Source organism: Salvelinus sp. IW2-2015, unplaced genomic scaffold, assembly GCF_002910315.2.
Source record: "Salvelinus sp. IW2-2015 unplaced genomic scaffold, ASM291031v2 Un_scaffold16448, whole genome shotgun sequence".
In the NCBI taxonomy this organism is placed as follows: domain Eukaryota; kingdom Metazoa; phylum Chordata; class Actinopteri; order Salmoniformes; family Salmonidae; genus Salvelinus; species Salvelinus sp. IW2-2015.
Genome location: NW_019957591.1, coordinates 89,159 through 113,789, shown reverse-complemented (window position 1 = coordinate 113,789; position 24,631 = coordinate 89,159). Strand labels below are relative to the sequence as shown.

Below are 24,631 nucleotides of genomic sequence, written 5' to 3'. Positions count from 1 at the left end.
GAAACATATGGCCAAATATATGCGTACCCATTTTAAACTGCCTATTTCTCATCCCCCGAAACTAGAATATGCATAATAGTCAGATTAGGATAGAAAACACTCTGAAGTTTCCAAAACTGTAAGAATTTTTTCTGAGTTAAACGAACTTTTATTGCAGGTGAACCTGAGAAAATTTAAGCAGGAAGTGGCACAATTTTGAGAGCTCTGTGTTCGAAGCCTTCCTATTGCATATGTGAAGTCTCATCAATAAGACCTCTTTTTCTATGTCTTCCCTAAGGTGTCAACAGCTTTTAGACGTAGTTTCAGGCCTTTATTTTGAAGGATGAGCTTGTAAGAGCAAATTGAGCAAGTGGACAGGTGGGGGCTCTCCGGGTGAATCATGCGTAAATCTGAGAAGGTAGCCATTGTTTCTCTCGCTCTCGTGAAGAGCCAACTGTGCTGTTGATTATTATCGAATAGATTTGTAAAAACACAATGAAGTTGGATCAGAAACAACGGTTGACATGTTTATGTGACATTATGGATAATCTTTGGAATTTTTTTCGCCGTGTCGCGAACGCTTTATCCTGTGAATTCCTGGGTCATGACGCAACAAACAAACGTAGTTATTTGGATGTGAAACATATCTTTATGGAACAAAAGGAACATTTGCTGTCTAACTGGGAGTCTCATGAGTGAAACCAACCGAAAATCAACTAGGTAAACGATCCATTTGATTGCTTTGCTGGATGTTGTTACAGAGTTACCTGACGCTAGCTGTTCTTATTGTTTTGTCGAGCGATCGATACATTTACACAAATGCATGTATTGCTTTCGCTGTAAAGCATCATTTCAAAATCTGAGACGACAGATGGATTAAGGAAAGGCTAAGCTGTGTTTTGCAATACTCCACTTGTGATTTCAGAAATTAATTTTATGATTACCCTCTGGCGCTAGGCTAGGTATGCTAGTCAGGGTTTTAATGACAGAAAACCCGGAGTGGATGAGGTAGCAATGAAATGTGTTAATACCAGGTAAATACCAGTGGAAACTGTACTGTAAAATATAGTGTTATCATGACTTTTGAAAATAGTAAGAATGATCTTGAGGTTTTCAAACACATCTTTACTTTAAGTAATGATAAAACATGTCAGATAATCCAAAAACATAAATAAGAGTGAGTGATACCGAAATGTAGTGAATGTTTTAACTGTGTGTAAATGGACACAAAGCCATGTTCTGTTTAGTGCTTTGTTTTCCCTTTTACCAGGCATTGACTGCCGGGGAAATGTTGATGTTGAGTCATTGATTTGAAATATATAGCTGTTGGTAGTTGCCTGTGTGATAATCTGAGGCCTTATTAAAGAACAAACAGTCCATCTGCCATAACACCATGACTTATCTGATTGATGATCTGTTTTACCCTTCTATCAATGGAGGGACTTTATCCACTTTATGAAATAGAGACATCTTGTCAAGTACGGTAGCTGGTATTTATGTTTTCCTTGTTTTCCCATGTGTTTTGTCAGCATAATGTTATTACATCAACATTGCTGGTTTGTTGGCAAAACATCATTAACACATACAGTTTTTGTATAATTTCGATYTAGTTTTCAAACAACAATCAACAATAGCATTTCAGGTTTTACATGAAGTTGACTTCCTGTCTGACAACTCAATCAAATATCAACCAAAGTTGGATGTTGATTTGACAACGCATTTGTCCTGAGGTTAGTCACCCCTAAACATGGCAGTGTGACCTCATCCATTAATCCAGCCCTTACACACAGGAAGAATTTCAATYTTCTGGCCCGCCACACACCACAGGATGTTGATTCAACAGTGAGGGAAGAAGGAAGCAAGCTTTGAACTGCTTCACTAAGATGTCCAGTCTTCCACCTTTGTTTTTCAACCTCGGATACTGATTTCTAGTCTGTTCATTTGTTAGTTTGCCAATGAATGCTATATCATATAATATGTATATCTAGGCCTAAACAAAATGGCTGTTGTTATTGTTGTCCCTCTGAATGATTGTTTTCAGTCTCTGCCAATCATTCGACTTCCCTCACAAGAGTGGTTGAGATACAGACTGCAGAATATGAGAGGAGTAAATCTTGTCAATAGGTAATTAGCTTTGAACATGAACAGTGCTTTAGAGGTGCAGAATGGAATCTTTCACCACGTTAAGTATTTCCTACCAGCTAAGGGTGGGGTAGTGATCCAAAGTGAACTCTGCAATTCCTGAGTAGTGCCCTAATCAARATCTACYTTTCCTGCCGAAACCTGGAAAGAGGAAAAAATWKAGAGAAAAGAAACCAAACTGGAATTTGAATGAATGTGTATCCCTGTTGAGATAAGATGAGAGATTTGCTTTTGGGAACCGGAGAGTTAGCCCCCAGGATAGAGATACAAGATGCGTCAATAAATCAATAGTTTCTATTCTGTGTCAGTCATGATGACCAGACTGCTCATATCCCAGCTGGTTAGATTTGCTTCTTTGTTCCTGAACTCCAAAGACAATAGAGCTGTGGGTCAAGTCAAGGTCACAACYTGGGATGATTTTCTCTGGAAGAGAGTGATATCCAACACGATTAGGACTAAAGGACACTATTAATCAGTGCAATAGTAAGAAATTCATGAATAGCCTCCGATAAATAAGTGGATATACTTGAATATATGGGTTATTCCACAAATTAGGTTCAATTTGCATAGCCGCGGGAAGTAGGGGTGCTGAGGGTGCTGGCACCCCCTGATAAATCACAATAAAGAGATAATGAATATTTAAAAAATGAATAAAAATACATTCCCACCAAATTAGTGCCTAGGCCTTTATTACTCCTGTATAAAATGATAAACATTTCCCTCAGTTGACCTTAAAAGAGGGACAGGTTTTTGTCTGCATAAAATTTATCACTAATAGCAAGTCTTTAAAAAATCAGATAAATCAGATATATTGAATTTTCCATGTGGTCCATATTAAAGGGCACTTCAATTAATATAACTGACTTTTAATATTCAATATTCAATTCAATATTTGTGGACAATTTCTACTTAAGACACAGAAACTGACACAGAGTGCAAAGTGAAACAAAGTGTATTCCATGCGCTCATATAGATGAAATTTGGATTAGAACAGCGTCAAATAGGGGTAAGTACGATGTACAAAGTACAATGAATGTACCCTCCAATCAATGTACGTTCCAATGCAATTACCTTTTGCATGTTTTTTAGTGACACTAAAAAGGTTGCCATCCAACCTTTTTATGCTAGTAAAGTACATGTCACGACAGGCCTTTATCCAACCTTTTTATGCTAGTAAAGTACATGTCGCGACAGGCCTGTATCCAACCTTTTTATGCTAGTAAAGTACATGTCACGACAGGCCTGATGGAAACATCAAATTTGTTGCTAAACTCTCCAAATGTCGACAAAACGAAATACGCTTGACAGGGTGGGATATTTTTGTGTCAGTAAAACCTATAAAAAAAAAAAAAAAAAAAAAACTACAACTTGGGAAACTATGCAGTTTATTAGGCTAAATATGAAATAACTTATGAACTTCACAGGGTGGTGAATGTGCACAGTGATCTTGATTCTCCTTTCCAATAAAAATCATAGGGTCTTATTCTGGTGACACGATGATCGACGCTTGACTGCTGTTTGACAAATATAAATATTTTCACCCTTATCTATAATAATCTCTTCATCTAGACTAGCCTACCCACACTGTATTTACGAGCTGTTGGCTAGAGCGCACGTGCCAAGACCAGAGTAGGCACATATGCTGTTTTGCAGTGGTGGAAAAAGTATCCAAATGTCATACTTGAGTAAAAGTAAAGATACCTTAATAAAAAATTACTAAAGTGAAAGTCATCCAGTAAAATACTACTTGAGTAAAAGTCAAAAGTATTTGGTTTTAAATATACGTAAGTATCAAAAGTAAATGTAATTGCTAAAATATACTTAAGTATTGAAAGTAAAAGTATAAATAATTTAAAATTACTTATATTAAGCAAACCAGACGGCACCATTTTCTTTTTTTATTTACGGATAGCCAGGGGCACACTCCAACACTCAGACATAAACGAAGCATTTGTGTTTAGTKAGTCCGCCAGATCAGAGGCAATAGGGATGACCAGGGATGTTCTCTTGATACAGTAAGTGCCTGAATTTGACCAATTTCCTGTTCTGCTAGCCATTCTAAATGTAACGAGTACTTTTGGTTGTCAGGGGAAATGTATGGAGTAAAAAACACATAATTTTCTTTAGGAATGTAGTGAAGTAAAAGTAAAAGTTGTCAAATATAAATAGTAAAATAAAGTACAGATACCCCAAAAAACGACTTAAATAGTACTTTAAAGTATGTTTACTTAAGTACTTTACGTCACTGCTATTTTGTGACAAAACTATTTGTAGAGTTTGAATCACATTGAACTTTAGATCATCACGCACTGATTTTTATCCGAAAAAAGTMTGTTTTCCGGAAACACACACTGGTGGGAAAATTTGCATATTTTCTTTATGCATATTTTTGAATATTCACATTCAAATCTGTCMCCAATTGGATGGAAACCTAGCTACTTACTATAACGATTGATACTAAAACCTCTTTATACCAACAGAGCCATTTTATAGCACAAACTAAGAATCTCAATTGGTGGTACTCAACCCCCCCAAAAATATTAGTAGTATTGATTGAATTGAACTTCCTCTATTGCATAAAGGTCCTAAAGCGATCATCTGCTAAAAATGGCATTGAGATGACATTGGAATCATTTWAAAAATATGGTTGTCATTTCACATAATAAATTATGTATTTGTCTTAGCAGTATCTCGAAGGGCCATCAGCCCGAGGTCTTTGAAAAATGACAAACGACCTGACGTAGCCTTGTTTTAATGAACGACCTGAAATCGTCTTCATTGGCATCAGTTTTTTGTTGTTAAACAGCTAAAACTTACTCTTCAAGCTGTGTTAATAGTACGGGAGCTGTGTGTTTACCTAACGATAAGACCAGATGCTAGTGCAACATTCCTCTAGCTAGCCCTCCCCGGAGTTGAGCTAGGGCAGTGATGGAGGAGAGGAACACTGTTGTTCTGTCCAGCTCTGTCTTGTCCTCCTGTCTCACAGAAGACTCCTTAAAAAATCCCCACTAGCATGTACCTCTATGTAACGCTTGTGGTGATGTTACCATGTTGCAATAATGCCACAGAAATGGGTTTGGATGCATAGGAGGTTGGTGGCACCTTAATTGGCGAGGATGGGCTTGTGGTAATGGCTGGAGCAGAATAAGTGGAAATTTATGAAATAGATCAAACACATGGTTTCCATGTGTTTATGCCATTCCATTCGCTCCTTTCCTGCCATTATTATGAGCCGTCCTCTCCTCAGCAGCGTCTGTGATGATAGCTGGTTGTACCCCCGAGGGGTAGGGCAGCAGGCAGGAGGTTGGCTCTGAGTCTAGTTAGTGATGTCATACACAGTACAATTGTGGTCAGGGTTCAGTATTAACTGAGCGGTCGATTCCAAATCAATAGTGTTTATAGTCAAAGGATACCTTTTTATTTCATATGTTGATATAATGTTTCATGTTGCAGGAATGGGGGGGATGTGAGGAATAGGTTCGACCTTCTCCAATTGTTATTCTTYCGGCAAGATCGTCAAACGTGTCAAATAAATCACTCATAACAAAAAAGTCTAGAGGGCCTTGGAGTTCATCGCAAGGTGCAGCCAGCCCTGCATGCGGCAAGGTCATCTCTCTCATTCCGCCATGTGGCAAACGAACAATCAAATCACATGCTTACGTCTTTGCAGGGATAAGGAATGCAATAACAGGAAAATTGGGGAGGATTATAAATAAACCCGCCTTGTGTTCATGGATATGAACTCTGAGCCAGAGGGTGGGGCATTGTCCCTGTCAAGGGCCCCGAACATAAACAGGATTCCCACCTTCACTTTTTTTTAACATTTTAAAGCTATGGCTGTATCTCATTAGTCTGCAGTGGCTTTCTCCCCTTGTCTCCTCACTTTCATGCACACTGTCCTGAGAACCCAGAACAGATGGCAAACAATATGGTCGACCCCCTATCAAGCATTTGCGTTCACCTGTCCATTTCCTTCATCTCAGTGGAGATGACCAGAGACCAGGAGAGGAAGCCGTAAGAAATTCTGCAATTGGTCTGAAGAGGCAAGGCCACCAGTCCCAATCCAGTCTAGTTGTTTTAATATCTGGATCATGAAAGGATGATGAGTTGCATGTGACAAAGCGGGCCAATCACCCACAATGACCAAAACCTCTCATATGACACAATTATACAATGAGTATCATTACTGTTACTGTATATAACAACACATGGGTTCCATCATTTRCCACAATACTTAGCTACACAGTATTTATTTTCTTTAGGTAAAAAGTGTTACATCTGAAGGGCAGTCTTACAAGCTTATTGACATTTTCAATCTAACCTTGGGGACCCAGGGAGTACACATTTTAAATATGCTTTAGCCCAGCACTAAAACACCTTATTCAGTTAATCAGGGGATGATTACAGTAGTTGATTAGTTAGATCACTACTCTATAGTATTTCAGACTTGAAATTAAAAGACCAGGCTGTATAGGGACAGTGTGARCTGTTAACTATACTTCAATGTCTTGTTCCAGCATTATTATCTTCCATAGCCTTAACTAAAGCTACTTTGACAAAGTAGTTCACTACATCAAAGCTTATATTGGGAGTAATTATAATATCTATATCTTAAAAGTCATAGATTACAAATTGCAAGAACAGATCCCTCTCAAACACAAAAACGATATTTCAAGTGAGATTTAGGAACGTCTGATGCCCCAAAAATTATATAATACTGAGTATTCCACCCATATTTTCTTCTCTTTTTGCCAAAAAAGTAGTGTGTAGTTCCAGTAGTTAGCTACACGGCTACATGGTCAAAAAGCAATTAACGATTGCAAACACTACCAAGATTTTAATTTAGTTGATCTACCACCAAGCTACTGCAAAATGTAGTTTAATTACTAGTTGAACTACATGTAGTTCACTGCTCCCCAACACTGCTAATTTGGCAAACATAGGTCAGCATGGTAGCCTAGCAGTTAAGAGTGTTGGGCCAGTAACCAAAAGGTCACTTGTTCAAAACCCTGAGCCGACWATGTAAAAAATCTGCCGATRTGCCCTTGAGCAACACACTTAACCCTAACTGCTCCTGTAAGTCTCTCTTGATAAGCATGTCTGCTAAAATGTTTTTTTTTTACCCCAACTCTGCTTATCCGTCATCAGGAATTCACTTGTTTCATATCCCAATTAATTGAATGACATATCACTTTGACATAGCTTCTCTTTATTTCTTCCTTCTTCATTTTATTCCCTGTCTTCTTTTCTCTCCAGATGAGCGCGAAGCGGTACAGAAGAAGACCTTCACCAAATGGGTGAACTCTCACCTCTCCCGGGTGTCCTGCCGCATCACGGACCTGTACAGGGACCTGAGTGATGGACGCATGCTCATCAAACTGCTGGAGGTGCTGTCTGGGGAGAAACTGGTGAGTACCGTGCTACCCGGGCTTATATGGATCAGTTTAGCMTTTTAGATCACAATGAATAAGATTACATGGACAGGGAGGACCTGATCCTAGATCAGAACTTCTATTCTGAGATACTTGAGGGTCGTTCCACGAAAAGAGTGCCTTTTGCGTCCATTTTGATATTTTAAGTAGCAGTTTTGCACCTATATTGCATTTTAAAAGCGTGTTATATTAAATGAAGTGCCCTTTAATACACAGTATTTATAATACACAGTAACTGAATACTTCAATTAATATGAATAAAGACATACTAAAGTGCCAAAATTCAGCATTTTGACATGTCCCTCCGTCAACCCTGTGTAATTCTAGGAAGATTTGAATCCACTTAACGACAACATTTCTCCAAGTTTCACCATCATTGTAAAGCCTTAGTTTGTCATTTCTGAAGATGATTTATTTCTTGTGATTACTGATTCGTTTACATCTGTCCCTCATTTTAAGGTCACCCCTATTACGTGAACTGAACACTCATTTTAAGGAGGTGAAACTTTTTATTTTTTTGAATATTTTTTCCTAAAGAAAGATTGAACATCTAATAGTCAAATCAGTGTAAAAGCTTGTCATTTCGTTCTACTCTTTTGCAATTTTCTGGTGTTTTGTGGTGGAAAACTGAGCGGGTTGAGCATAACACGTCAACTCTGTTTCCCATAGATAGACAGGCTAGAAAGGTTTTAACAATTCAATTTTTTTTGTGAAGTTCGCATTCAATTACTACTCCTATGGGTGGTGGACAATTCTYGATACACACGAAACAGTTGATTRTGAAAAAAMCAGCAGTGTTGCAATTCTTATCACACTCAAACTGATGYGCCTGGCACCTACTACCATAGACCGTTCAAAGGCACTTAAATATTTTGTCTTTCCCATTCAAAATCTGAATGGCACACATACGCAATTCATGTCTCAATACTTAAAAATCTTTATTTTACCTGTCTCCTCCCYTTCATCTACACTGATTTAAGTGGATTTAACAAGTGACATCAATAAGGGATCATAGCTTTCATCTGAATTCACCTGGTCAGTCTGTTTTGTACATTCAGTGTATATTACTAAAGTGCAGTTATTGAAGCAGGTGGGCTGTCTGGGATTTTTTTGTTGTTGCTGATGTCGGGAAAAGATATTCACACGGTCAGAGCCATATATCATCAAAGGGTCCAGGCTTGTTATCATGTACAAGGCGCCCGATAAGATATCTCACTCTATTAGAAAATACCCAACAAGGCACATCCCATAATGTAATCTACCAAGGATACTCTATTGCAGGGGTACGCAACTCTTACCCTATGAGGTCCGGAGCCTGCTGGTTTTCTGTTCTACCTGAATGTATTGTACACACCTGGTGTCCCTGGTCTAAATCAGTCCCTGATTAGAGGGGAACAATGAAAAAAATGTAGTGGATATCATGACACAAGGTGAGACCCAGATGCAGATGGTTGGAGTTTACGATGTTTAATAATCCAAAAAGGAGTAGGCAAGAGAATGGTCGTGGACAGGCAAAAGGTCAAAACCAGTTCAGAGTCCAGGAGGTACAGAGTGGCAGACAGGCTCAAGGTCAAGGCAGGCATAATRGTCAGGCAGGCGGGTACAGAGTCCAGAACAGGCAAGGGTCAAAACCGGGAGGACTAGAAAAAGGAGAATAGGAAAGGCAGGAGTACGGGAAAAAGGCTGGTTGACTTGGAAYATACAAGACAAACTGGCACAGAGMGACAGGAAACACAGGGATAAATACACTGGGGATAACAAGCGACACCTGGAGGGGGTGGAGACAATAACAAGGACAGGTGAAACAGATCAGGGTGTGACAGTGGAACTGACTTTGAGGTCCAGAGTTGACTTTGTGGGCGTTATGCCATGTGGCTATTGGGTTAATCCATGTGTGCAATTACGAACAGCAGTTGATGTTCAAMACTCAAAGGGCTTTCTCTTTTGTATTGTATTGTATTAAGGTAATTGGCTGTTGTAATCCCCAACTCTTATTTTTGCTTTTCCTATTGTGAAAAAGGACTACAAGACATGAATTACTTCCTCTGGGCACGCCTTGTGCCGGGTTTAATTTGTCACTTTCCTGGTCAATGTGTAACTCGATTTGAGTTTAGGCATAGCAGGTAACAGCTATTTGCCAGGTAGAGGCATGGGACCAAATAGTATTTGGAATTGTTCAAATACTTAAGCTGCGCTTGACTGAGCTTTCTTGGCGCAATGTTAACAATGGAATAGTCCCAAAACTGCAAACCCCGCCCATCTGGCACTGCAGGCAGGCTCAAGCAAAAACTCCAGGTATTTGAAAGATTGTAAATACTATTTGAACCCAGGTCTGGTACCATATTAGGTTACCAGGATATTGTGCAACACATAGGAGGATGATTCGACTTGCATAGGCCCCATACCAATGTTCTTCTGACCCTGTTATGTGTGTCTTCAGGTATCATGATATGGAAACCAGTAAATAGATCATACACAAGTCATGTATTAATAAGCACTGAGAAGTAGTGGTGTAGTGGAGGGTAAATACACCTAAATGTCATTTACAGACCTTTTTTATTTTGTGCGAGCATTTACCCACTTACTGCGGGAAAATGTATTGAAAATATAGGGACTACTACTTTATTTACAGCTATAAGAGTTTACCCACCTATGTTTTTGCTTTTATCCTATGACAGTGGGCCCAGGTGTTTCCCATGTAGCTGACGACCCTCCCAACTCCGCCCACCGGCATCCTAATAAGGAAACAAGAACAAAGAGAGAATACGGCAGACAGAGTGGGAGGGTCGTCACAAGTACATCACTGCTCATAAGCACTGAATATCTTTTTGTCACTACCTAGCACTTTTTTTATGACATAATTCAAGATACTATACATACAGAATGTGCTTACCAGCGGTTAAGAGCATTGGACCTGTAACCGAAAGGTCACTGGTTCGAATCCCTGAGCCAACTAGGTGAAAAATCTGTTGATGTGCCCTTGAGCATGGCACTTATCCCTAGTTGCTCTGGATAAGAACGTCTGCTAAAATGTAGAATACCCAGCTGTGTGTGTACGTACATACATTGCAWATAAAATGCAAGCCATGGTCTCCCCACATTTTGTACGTCATCTTTCAGCAATGATTAAGTAAAGTGAACCTGTAGATTCTGTAGGAATGATGCTTCCTGTACATGATCTCATGGTCTGGTAGAAAAGTGCTTATGTCATTGCTACTCAGCTGGCGCTCCTASAGAGTATAAATCTGCATCTCAAAGAGCTGCGCCACCACACAGCATGCCAGTGKGTCTCCACAGAGACACACACTCAGGCATACATGTACACACACAGAGATAGAGACAAACACACATGCCTTAGAGGTCAGCAGTGTATTGTGCTGACTGACTCAGCAATAGGAGTTGAATAGGGATTTTGCTTTCACTCTCACTTGGGTGTCAATGAAATGGTGTTAAGATACAGTAAGTAMATTTTTTWATTCTTCAATCCAAACCATCATCYGTTTTCGGGGATACATTTTCTTCTTTCARCWYAGTGAAAAACTAGGCATGTACAGTGCTGTATTTTAAATTAAATAAGCAGTTATGTTTTTGTTTTACACTATTGCCTTTTTTTATTTTGCTGAGTACTTCAATCCAAAAGTGCCTGCTTCCAATTTTTTGCGGTTTTGATTGAATAGGGTTGACTTCCCCCTGCCTGCACAAAGGCCTGTCCCCCCTCTTCTGCTCCTCCAAAACCACACCTCAGAGTAAAGTCTCCACGCACATCAGAGGGCAGAGGGCTGCTTTATTGCCAGGTTACTCATTCACTTTCATCAGATTAACATAGTCAGCTGCATCCTCTGCTTTTAGGAGAGTGAAGAAGTGGCATGTTGTGTAAATAAAACCCTTCAAATACATGTCATATACTTAAACTTGAATGTATTTGAGGTGAGCTTGAATTAGCTTTAAGTTTGCACTTTTAGGACTTTTTTTGTCAGGTTGAATTTGCAACCATGAGTGCACTTTTGATTTCATGTAGACTACCAGGCAATTGTAAAAGTGTGATACACTATACAGTATATACAAAAGTATGTGGRCACCACTTCAAATGAGGGGATTCGGCTATTTCAGCCACACCCGTTGCTGACAGGTATATAAAATGTATCACACAGCCATGCAGTCTCCATAGACAACATTGGCAGTAGAATGGCCGTACTGAAGAGCTCAGTGACTTTCAACGTGGCACCGTCATAGGATGCCATCTTTCCAACAAGTCAGTTTATCAAATTTCTGCCCTGCTACAGCTGCCCCGGTCAACTGTAAGTGCTGTTATTGTGAAGTGGAAATGTCTAGGAGCAACAACGGCTCAGCCGAGAAGTGATAGGCCACACAAGCTCATAGAACGGGACTGGCGAGTGCTGACGCGCATAGGGTGTAAAAATCGTCTGTCTTCCATTGCAAAACTCACTAACGAGTACCAAACTGCCTCTGAAAGCAATGTCAGCACAAGAACTGTTTGTCGGAAGCTTAATGAAATGGGTTTCCATGGCCGAGCAGCCGCACACAAGCCTAAGATCACCATGCGCAATGCCAAGCGTCGGCTGAAGTAGTGTAAAGCTCACCGACATTGGACTCTGGAGCAGTGGAAACGCTTTCTCTGGAGTGATGAATCACACTTCACCATCTGGCAGTCCGACGGACTAATCTGGGTTTGGTGGATGCCAGGAGAACGCTATCTGCTCCAATGCATAGTGCCAAATGTAAAGTTTAGTGGAGGAGTGGTCAGGGGCTGTTTTTCCTGGTTCAGGCTAGGCCCCTTAGTTCCACTGAAGGGAAATCTTAACGCTACTGCATACAATGACATTCTAGACGATTCTGTGCTTCCAACTTTGTGGCAACAGTTTGGGGAAGGCCCTTTCCTGTTTCAGCATGACAATGTGCCCGTGCACAAAGCGAGGTCCATACAGAAATGGTTTGTTGAGATCGGTGTGGAAGAACTTGACTGGTCTGCACAGAGTCCTGACCTCAACCCTATTGAACATCTTTGGGATGAATTGAATAGCCGACTGCGAGCCAGGCCTAATAGCCCAACATCAGTGCCCGACCTCACTAATACTCTTGTGGCTGAATGGAAGCAAGTCCCCGGAGCAATGTTCCAACATCTAGTGGAAAGCCTTCCCAAAAGAGTGGAGGCTGTTATAGCAGCAAAGTGGGGACCAACTCCATATTAAGGCCAATGATTTTGGAATGAGATGTTTGACGAGCAGGTGTCCACATACTTTTGGTCATGTAATGTACAAACAAAAACAGAACTACATATCAGTATGAACACGCTTTTTAATGGCATGGGAATAATAGTTAGTTCACCCAAATTACTAAATGACATATTGGTTTCCTTACCCTGTAAGCAGTCTATGGAAAAKGTATGGAGTGTAACTCCAGTCCTGTGTAACTATGTTGGTAGAGCTGGTTGATAGAGCATGGTGCTTGCAGCGCCAGGGTTGTGGGTTAGATTCCTATGAGGGACCAGTTTGAAAAAAAATATTTAAAAGTATGAAGTCGCTCTGGATAAGAGCGTCTGTAAAATGTAAAAAAAAGTGTATGACAGCAATCCATGCTTTGGTTTAGTTTCACTGGCACTGTTTCCACATGCTAACGTGTTAGCATTTGTGGCACAATTCCCATTCAAGTCATGGGACAGATATTATCCTCACAATAAATTTCAGATACTTTTGGATGATTTGGACTTGATGTGCGAAAAATGCTAATATCGCTACCATGACTTGTATGGTCCCGTGTGGCTCAGTTGGTAGAGCATGGCGCTTGCAACGCCAGGGTTGTGGGTTCATTCCCCACGGGGGGACCAGGATGAATATGTATGAACTTTCCAATTTGTAAGTCGCTCTGGATAAGAGCGTCTGCTAAATGACTTAAATGTAAATGTATGGGATTTATGCCACAAATGCTAAAACAGTGACAGGAAAACTAAACCAAAGCATGGCTGGCTGTCATACCTTGTCCATAGACTGGAAAGCAATGTGTAATTTTCTGTAATATGGGTGAACTATCCTTTTTAACTTTAGGCCAACAAGTATAATGCATTATGATGCCATGGGCATGTATGATCCTATAATGTTTTGGGGAAGACTTATAATTAGACAGTGTTAAGGGCTCATACTGTACATGCTTATAACAAGAAATAGTGTCACCAACTTATTTTTTTAACCTACGGCCACTCTCAAGAGTGTGAAACTCTTGTAGCTGACGTGTTCGGTGTCCTGTCCTGTCTCCCCAGCCCAAGCCCACCAGGGGACGGATGCGTATCCACTGCCTGGAGAATGTGGACAAGGCCCTGCAGTTCCTCAAGGAGCAGAGGGTCCACCTGGAAAACATGGGCTCACATGACATCGTCGACGGCAACCACCGCCTCACCCTGGGCCTCATCTGGACCATCATTCTCAGGTTCCAGGTAAGAGAGTCTTCAAACCAAAACGCATGAAACGTATGTCTGATGCAGAGGTGTGGTGGGGAGAAATGATTTGCTACAAATGCTTTTCTAGGTTTTCAATTGGGTGATGGATAAGTCTTTGCAACATATATAACGGACAGCGCAACACAACCCGAGGGCCTCCCCCAAAGCACTGCTCCCATTGAAAACCATTGAATTGCTGTGTTTTTTTGTGCATCCATTTGTCTGGTTTGAACGCTCACTTAGCCAGTGTTCTATTATTATCCTGGAGACCTATTGTGTACAGCAGGGTCCCGATTATCTGAATCAGGTATGTTGTTATTGGTATGTGAGCAACAAACCCAGTTGCTCTCCATGAGGAGAGTTGGCCAGTATGCTGATTTCAATCCAACAGAGCGTCAAAAGCGTATTTACTGTAGGGCCTCATCCTTTATAACAGTGATCTAATACTAACTTGTACTTATCAGCACACATATTACACAGTCAATTATTTACATAAAGATTGTTATAACATGAATAAGATATGTAAGGCAATGTATGAGAGCACACCACTTGGTATGGCAACTGCTTGGCATCAGATCGCAAGGCGCTACAGCGGGTAATGCATAAAGCCCAGGACCACTATACCAGGCGGTGTCAGAGGAAGCCAAAGACTCCAGTCACCCATGTCATAGACTGTTCTCTCCGAAAAGTGGTAACGGAGTGCCAAGTCTGGGACCAAAAGGCTCCTGAACAGCTTCTATCCCCAAGCCATCAGACTGCTGATCAGTTAATCAAATGGCTACCCGGACTATTTGCATTGACTCCCTTTTTTTGTTGTTGCACTGACTCTCTTGCTTTGGCTCTATGCACATTCACTGGACTCTACCCACACACTCACACATACTACACTGACACTCTCAACATACACATACACACACTCACACACATTCACACTGTTTCACACTCTTCCCACACGCTGCCACTACTCTGTTTATTATCTATCCTGATCGCCTACTCACTTTTACCCCTACCCACATTTACATATTACCTCAATCCCCTCAACTACCTTGTACCCCCAGCACATTGACTCGGTACCAGTACTCCTTGTACATAGCTGTGTAATTGTTATTTTAATGTATTACTATTATTTCTTTTTTTATCACATTTTCTTACTTTTTAACTCGGCATTGTTGGGAAAGGGCTCGTAAATAGGCATTTTACAGTAAAGTCTACAACTGTTATATTTGGCGAATGTGCCAAATAAAATTCGATTTTTGATTTGAGACTGTTCACGGGTGCTGTTGTATCATTGTCTGTGTGACAGATCCAGGACATTAGTGTTGAGACTGATGGAGACAACAAAGAGAAGAGATCAGCCAAGGATGCCCTGCTCCTCTGGTGCCAGATGAAGACTGCTGGGTGAGTGATTGACTGTCACCTTGCTTTCAGACACGTTTCTTAGAGATTTGAAATAGTTAGACTTGGGTCATCTATATTACAGCTCTCAGTTCCACCACTTGACTGAAACAATCCTCCTTAAGATATACATTTATTTAGACAGCAACACCATTGTGACATTTTCATTTACTTTCAGAATAAGTCATTAAAGAAATTCCAGAAGAAGATCCACATCTTGAATTATATAGAAATTGCTTTGGGAATGAATTTGAACATTGAACACATCGTAATATCTGTTGTTCTCTGTTTTGTTCTTTATAGCTATCCAAACGTGAACATTCACAACTTCAGCACCAGTTGGCGAGACGGCATGGCATTCAATGCCCTCATCCATAAGCACAGGTAACAAGAGTCTGTTTGATCAACTATCCTTCATGCCCTTGTGGGTCACATTTTACAACGTTCCTAACATATTTCAGATCATTTTTCTCATGTAATTCAGACCAATTATCCTTTGTGATTTATGTCACAGTCTGCTATTTACTTTATATGGTCACATGTAATGACCCAATATATCTTTTTTTTATCCCACCTCCAACCCCCCTCATTTATGACGATTTATTTTCTTATTTACCATAGAGTAATGTTCAAATAATTACTTTTTGGTGTCTTTGGGATTTATTGATGCATTACTGTATGTCATTTGGTATAATTGTGTTGAATCTTTGAGATATTGGAACATAACTAACATTTCAACAGGTAAATGACATCTGGGTATTTACCTTCTGATTCTTTGGTGGTATACTGTGTGACTGGTGCTGTTGTATGATGCTTTGTCTCGTGTAAAGGCCAGACCTGATTGACTTTGACAAGCTGAAAAAGTCCAATGCCCACCACAACCTGCAGAATGCCTTCAATTTGGCTGAGCAGCATCTGGGGCTTACCAAGCTCCTGGACCCAGAGGGTGAGTTCTGGACTATGCTCTTCTATGTAATAGAGGAGTGCATATGGAAAATAGATACATCTGGTGCAACGCATCATTTCTCAGTGTACAGTCGTGGCCAACAGTTTTGAGAATGACACAAATATTAATTTTCACAAAGTCTGCTGCCTCAGTTTGTATGATGGCAATTTGCATATACTCCAGAATGTTATGAAGAGTGATCAGATGAATTGCAATTAATTGCAAAGTCCCTCTTTGCCATGCAAATTAACTGAATCCCCCCAAAAACATTTCCACTGCATTTCAGCCCTGCCACAAAAGGACCAGCTGACAACATGTCAGTGATTCTCTCGTTAACACAGGTGTGAGTGTTGACGAGGACAAGGCTGGAGATCACTCTGTCATGCTGATTGAGTTTGAATAACAGACTGGAAGCTTCAAAAGGAGGGTGGTGCTTGGAATCATTGTTCTTCCTCTATGAACCATGGTTACCTTCAAGGAAACACGTGCCGTCATCATTGCTTTGCACAAAAAGGGCTTCACAGGCAAGGATATTGCTGCCAGTAAGATTGCACCTAAATCAACCACTTCTTGGGCTTCAGGGCGCCCAAGAAAGTCCAGCAAGCGCCAGGACCGTCTCCTAAAGTTGATTCAGCTGAGGGGTCGGGGCACCACCAGTACAGAGCTTGCTCAGGAATGGCAGCAGGCAGGTGTGAGTGCATCTGCACGCACAGTGAGGCAAAGACTTTTGGAGGATGGCCTGGTGTCAAGAAGGGCAGCAAAGAAGTCACTTCTCTCCAAGAAAAACATCAGGGACAGACTGATATTCTGCAAAAGGTACAGGGATTGTACTGCTGAGGACTGGGGTAAAGTCATTTTCTCTGATGAATCCCCTTTCTGATTGTTTGGGGCATCCGGAAAAAAGCTTGTCCGGAGAAGACAAGGTGAGCGCTACCATCAGTCATGTGTCATGCCAACAGTAAAGCATCCTGAGACCATTCATGTGTGAGGTTGCTTCTCAGCCAAGGGAGTGAGCTCACTCACAATTTTGCCTAAGAACACAGCCATGAATAAAGAATGGTACCAACACATCCTCTGAGAGCAACTTTTCCCAACCATCCAGGAACAGTTTGGTGACGGACAATTCCTTTTCCAGCATTGTTGCTGTTGGCTCGGGGAACAAAACATCGATATTTTGGATCCATGGCCAGGAATCTCCCCAGACCTTAATCCCATTGAGAACTTGTGGTCAATCCTCAAGAGGCGGGTGGACAAACAAAAACCCACAAATTCTGACAAACTCCAAGCATTGATTGTGCATGAATGGGCTGCCATCAGTCAGGATGTGGCCCAGAAGTTAATTGACAGCATGCCAGGGCGGATTGCAGAGGTCTTGAAAAAGAAGGGTCAAATATTGACTCTTTGCATCAACTTCATGTATTTGTCAATATTTGTATTTCAATAAAAGCCTTTGACACTTATGAAATGCTTGTAATTATACTTCAGTATTCCATAGTAACATCTGACAAAAATATCTAAAGACACTGAAGCAGCAAACTTTGTAGAAATTAATATTTGTGTCATTCTCAGAACTTTTGGCTACGACTGTACTGTTACTTATGTTTTTGTTATCCAAATAAACGTAATAAAAAAGTAATAATTCTTAACTGGAATGTATAAAATACTGTAGGGGCCAGAGTCTGGTCTCGTGATAGCGCTGCAGACTCCAGACTACATATACCCCCTGGTGATGGGGATTTGAGCCATGTCTGCCATTTTCCACTTTCTACCTGCTTTACCTTCCCACTGCCCTGTCATACAAAATAATGAAATACAAAAGGAGATCTTCTTTTAATATTTTTGTAATGTTCCAAATCATTGTCACTATGACTTAAAAATTGTATTAACCAATCAGAAATGTAATTTTTGCTTCACAGATATCAGTGTGGACCACCCCGATGAGAAGTCTGTCATCACATACGTGGTGACATACTACCACTACTTCTCCAAAATGAAGGCCCTGAAAGTGGAGGGGAAACGTATTGGGAAGGTGACTCAGTGTTTATTCTTAATTTATTATCTCAAATTCCATGTTTGTTTGTTGGGTTGTTGTCAACAAGTTGCCTCAGTTGTTCGGGGCAGRGTAAGAGCTTTTCAGATTTGGATTCAAATAGTATAAAAACTTTCAAGCTGTACTTGATTGAGCTTTTAGGGCATAATGAAACCAATGGAATAGTACCAAAAGTGCAAACTGTCAATCTGGCACTTCAGGAAGGCCAAACTAAAAGAAAGAAAACAAATACTCTTTGTTCCGCTAGGTACTAGACAATGCCATTGAGACAGAGAAGATGATTGAGAAGTACGAGTCTCTGGCCTCAGACCTGCTGGAGTGGATCGAGCAGACCATCATCATCCTCAACAATCGCAAGTTTGCCAACTCTTTAAACGGGGTGCAGCAGCAGCTTCAAGCCTTCAACACATATCGCACGGTCGAGAAACCCCCTAAGTGAGTAACCCCCGCCAGCACCCAATCCCAAATCAGCGCCTATACCCCAATGCAACCCCTATGCACTTATGGAGATCTGACAAGATGGGCAATCTTCAGCTTTTAAGACCCTCTTAAGAATATTTGTAAATGTCTAATAATATTTACTCAAGGTATAACATTGTCCAGTTACCTTGCCATTCCTTGACCCCTTTTTTGGTTACTGTTCCTGTGACATTCCCTGAACATCACAAATTCTTTGTTCCAAACTTCTGAACCAATATTTCTATGAAAAATGTATGTCACTACCTAAAGCAAAAAATGTCAAGTCCTAATGTTAAATGAATGGCACAACATTCTGGGTGCACGCCTCTCTCCTGCTTGTAGTGGAATGTTCTTCAAAATTTTTGTTCTGCTATGTCCATGAATTGAAGTGATAAAGTATGCATGTTTAGTATGTAACGATGCAGAAATAAGACATGACTGTTGCATTCCAAAAACGCTTTGAAATAAGTGCAACCCTGCAAACTTGAAGTAATATGATGTGTTCAGACATTAGCCTTTTTATACGCTGTCAACATTTTCACTCCCCCAAAACCATTTCTCTTTTTATCGATCAGGTTTACTGAGAAGGGCAACCTGGAGGTGCTTCTGTTTACCATCCAGAGCAAGATGAGGGCCAACAATCAGAAAGTCTACATGCCCAGGGAGGGCAAACTCATCTCTGACATTAACAAGGTGATGCCTGTAGTCTCTGACGAATGCTTTAGGGTGACGTTTCCCTAGGTACAGATTAAGGATCAGTTTCCCTTCCCCCAATCCTAACCTTTACCATTAGCGGAGAAAATGCCAAACTGACTCAAGATCAGGGTCTAGGGACAAAGTTACCCTACTCCTTGACCAATGTTTTGTCTTCATGAAACATCAAGTTGTTCACTATCTCTCTCTCCTGTTTGTCTGTGTCAAGGTGTTTGGTAGTCTTTCTTTGGTGTGTGGTAGTATTATTATTAGTAAGTAGGCGTTTTCCTATGGTATAATTATTACAGCCAACTCATACATTTTGCATCCGGACATAAAACTGTGAGATTATGAAAGAGTTTAATCCACCATTGGCATAGTGTGTAGTACAAGACAGACTGGTGGAAAATGGTGGCAATTCAACATGTAGAATAGTYTAGAAATGAACAGACAAATAACGTCCGATGTTCATGTTGGTCTGTCTTGTCCATATGATATACCTGAGTTAATATTGTGTGTTTAACTTTGTCTATGGTAGACCTGGGAGAGACTGGAGAAGGCAGAGCATGAGCGGGAGCTGGCTCTGAGGACAGAGCTGATTCGACAGGAGAAACTGGAGCAGCTGGCTCGCCGCTTTGACCGCAAGGCTGCCATGAGGGAGACCTGGCTGAGTGAGAACCAGCGCCTCGTCTCACAGGTAAAAACAAACGCTTGCGCACAAATAGAAGAACACACATGCATATGTATGCACATACTCACACAAACACTCAAAGTAGCCATGAGGGACAACTGGCTAAATGAAATCCAACGGCTTGTCGCACAGCCATAGACACACACACACTCACACAAAGAATAATTATAAAAAGCAATTGTGACACTTTACCTCCTATTTACACAAAATACAGTACTTTACCACATCATTGTTAATACAAATGTCTCAGCTATTGTTTTCTCACAGTTTTGCACCACTTGGTGGACACACAGATTCAGTGTAATATGGTATGGTATGCCACTGGTATGGCAGCATCTCTGTGCACATTAAGATGAAGTGCTGCAGATGTAAACGGTACATCTCATTTGCTTTCCTACTTTTGTCAAACTGAAATCAGGGCCAATCTGAAGTTGAAACAATAACAAAGCGGACACCCCGCCTCTGTTTTGGCAATATCCTGAGGGATGGGCCGGGAAAATGTAACCACTCTCAAATTCATAGACAGAGCTATGGATGCAAGGCTTGACCATCCATGATATCACAAATTATCGTTAATAAATCTTCTTCGGGATTGGTGGTGTCCCTTCCACGGGACGGTTGAGCTAACGTAGGCTAATGCGATTAGCATGAGGTTGTAAGTAACAAGAACATTTCCCAGGACATAGACATATCTGATATTGGCAGAAAGCTTACATTCTTGTTAATCTAACTGCACTGTCCAATTTACAGTAGCTATTCCAGTGAAATAATACCATACTTGTTTGAGGAGAGTGCACAATTTTGAACATGAAACGTTATTAAGAAATAAATTAGGCACATTTGGGCAGTCTTGATACAAAATTTTGAACAGAAATGCAATGGTTCATTGGATCAGTCAAACTTTGCACATACACTGCTGCCATCTAGTGGCCAAAATCTAAATTGCACCTGCGCTGGAACAATACATTATGGCCTTTCTCTTGCATTTCAAAGATGATGGTACAAAAAAAATACAAAAGAACGGTTGGTTTTTTCTTTGTATTATCTTTTACCAGATYTATTGTGTTATATTATCCTACATTCCTTTCACATTCTTCAACTGGTACCAAGAATATGCATATCCTTGCTTCAGGGCCTGAGCTACAGGCAGTTAGATTTGGGTCTGTCATTTTAGGCGAAAATTGAAAAAAGGGGTGGATCCTTAACCATGTTTTGAGGCTATACAGTGTTTGTTTACATTTACAATGGAGCAAAACAAGCTTATATTTTGGGTTCTGATGTGGTGTGACAGTTGAAATAATGTCACGAGGCATAACATTTTTTTTGTTTATAGTTTTTTGATAAGACAAGGAAATCCCAGATGGCCAAACCCTCCCCTAACYCAATTGTGCGCCACCTCGTGAGTCTCCCGGTCGCGGCCGGCTGCGACACAGCCCGGTATCGAACCCAGATCTGTAGTGACGCAGACCACTGCACCACTCGAGAGGCCCCTCATGAGGCATTTCTAAGTTATATTCTTCAAGAATCAATGGGTACATCAATGTATAAATCCAAAAATAGCAGCTGCTGATTGCCCCTTTTAAAGGAAGCATAGTATTTTATGTCATTGTCAAATTGTAAAGACGTTAACCTGTTATGGCTGCAGGCCGGTGTCGGTACACTTATGACAACAGCCCGTCCAAGTGCAGGGCGCGAAATTCAAAATATATTTTTTAGAAATATTTAACTTTCACACATTAAAAAGTCCAAAACAGCAAATGAAAGATAAACATCTTGTGAATCCAGCCAACATGTCCGATTTTTTAAATGTTTTACAGCGAAAACACCACGTATATTTATGTTAGCTCACCACCAAATACAAAAAAGCACAGACATTTTTCACAGCACAGGTAGCATGCACAAAACCAACCAAACTAACCAAGAAACAACTTCATCAGATGACAGTCTTATAACATGTTATACAATAAATCTATGTTTTGTTCGAAAAATGTGCATATTTGAGGTATAAATCATAGTTTTACATTGCAGCTACAATCGGAAATAGCACCGAAGCAGCTAGAACAATTACAGAGACCAAATTGAAATACCTAAATACTCATCATTGTCACGATCGTCAATGGGAGAGAGAGAGGACCAAGGCGCAGCGTGTGGAAAATACATCTTCTCTTTATTAGAAGAAGGACAACGAAACAAAACAACAAACAGACGAACGTGAAGCTATCAAAGACTAAGTGCAAACATGCAACATAGACACAGACAATTACCCACAAAACCCCAATGCCTATGACTGCCTTAAATATGGCTCTCAATCAGAGACAATGAACCACAGCTGCCTCTAATTGAGAACCAATCTAGGCAGCCATAGACATAACTAGACAACTACACTAGACACTACAAACACACATACATTCCCCATGTCACACCCTGACCTAACTAAAAAACATAAAGAAAACAAAGAATACTAAGGCCAGGGCGTGACAATCATAAAACATTTATGAAAAATACATGGTGTACAGCAARTGAAAGACAAACATCTTGTGAATCCAGCCAATATTTCCGATTCTTTAAGTGTTTTACAGCGAAAACACAATATAGCATTATATTAGCTTACTACAATAGCCTACCACACAACCCCATTCATTCAATTCAACGTTAGCGATGGCAAATAAACCAGCAAAAGATATAAATTTTTTCACTAACCTTCATAAACTTCATCAGATGACAGTCCTATAACATCATATTACACAATACATATATGGTTTGTTCGAAAATGTGCATATTTAGAGCTGAAATCCGTGGTTAAACAATGTGACCATGTAGCAATTATTTTCCAGAATCTCCGTATATGTTTCTGACACTCACCTATTCTGACCAAATAACTATTCATAAACTTTACTAAAAAATACATGTTGTATAGGAAATGATAGATACACTAGTTCTTAATGCAATCGCCGTGTTAGAATTCTAAACATAACTTCAGTACGWCATGCAGCTTACGTTATAGCGAGAGATCGCCCAAAATCTGGGCRCAAACTAATAGTAAACATGTTCGACAGATATATGAAATAACATCATAAATGGGTCCTACTTTTGATGATCTTCCATCAGAATGTTGTACAAGGGGTCCTTTATCCAGAACAATCGTTGTTTGGTTTTAGAATGGCATTTTTCCCTCTCGAATKAGCAAGCAAAACTAGCCAAGTGGCGCTAAGCTCTCCTTCGTCACCAAACGCAAAGAACGCAACAYGCCTAAACTCCCGAAAAAATTTCAATAATCTAATAAAACTATATTGAAAAAACATACTTTACGATGATATTWTCACATTTATCAAATAAAATCAAAGCCGGAGATATAAGACGTCTATAACGAATGCTTTTCAGAAGCCAATACTGGTGACCTTTATGCGCTTCCTGAACAAAGGAATTCTGGGGTYATGTCATTCCAAGCTCTATCTTTTGACCATAGAAATACCTAGAAACCCCATTTCACCTCTCACAGCCTATTGACATCTAGTGGAAGGCATATGAAGTGCATGTATACTAATAGATATCAAGCACATTTATAGGCAGGCCCTGGAACAGAGCCTCGATTTAAGATTTTTCACTTTCTGACAGGAAGTTTGCTGCAAAATGAGTTCTGTTTTACTCACAGATATAATTCAAACGGTTTTAGAAACTTGAGAGTKTTTTCTATCCAATAGTAATAATAATATGCATATTGTACGAGCAAGAATTGAGTACGAGGCCGTTTGAAATGGGCACCTTTTATCCAAGCTACTCAATACTGCCCCTGCAGCCCAATTAACTTTACAGAAATAGAGAGTATTTCTTCCTTGTATGCCAGTATGTTGCCAACCATACAATATAATACTGTTAGGATATACTGTATTTTACTGTATTAAAATACTGTATTTTAATCTATTCCATTCCCATCACTTCTATCTCGCAGGACAACTTTGGCTTCGACCTTCCAGCGGTGGACGCGGCCACCAAGAAGCATGAGGCCATCGAGACGGACATTACGGCTTACGAGGAGCGTGTGCAGGCCGTGGTGTCCGTCGCTAAGGAGCTGGAGGCAGAGAAATACCACGACATCAAACGAATCGCAGCACGCAAGGACAATGTGATCCGGCTGTGGGAGTACCTGCTGGAGCTTCTGAAGGCGAGGCGCCAGCGCCTGGAGATGAACTTGGGTCTGCAGAGGGTCTTCCAGGAGATGCTTTACATCATGGACTGGATGGACGAGATGAAGGTAAGAGAGGGAGAGAGGACCCTTCCGAAAATGTATCTGTTAAAACTGTGTTGGCAAGACAACATTTATAATTGCACATTTAATTTTTTATTTTAACAGAAATTGAATTGTTCAAAATGCATTCTACCTCATCTACCCTGC

At 40.5% G+C, this 24,631-nt stretch overlaps 1 pseudogene; it reads left to right on the top strand.

The window, feature by feature from the left end:
• LOC112080712 (spectrin beta chain, non-erythrocytic 1-like) overlaps positions 1-24,631 on the top strand; it is a 116,471-nt pseudogene that overhangs the window by 35,565 nt on the left and 56,275 nt on the right.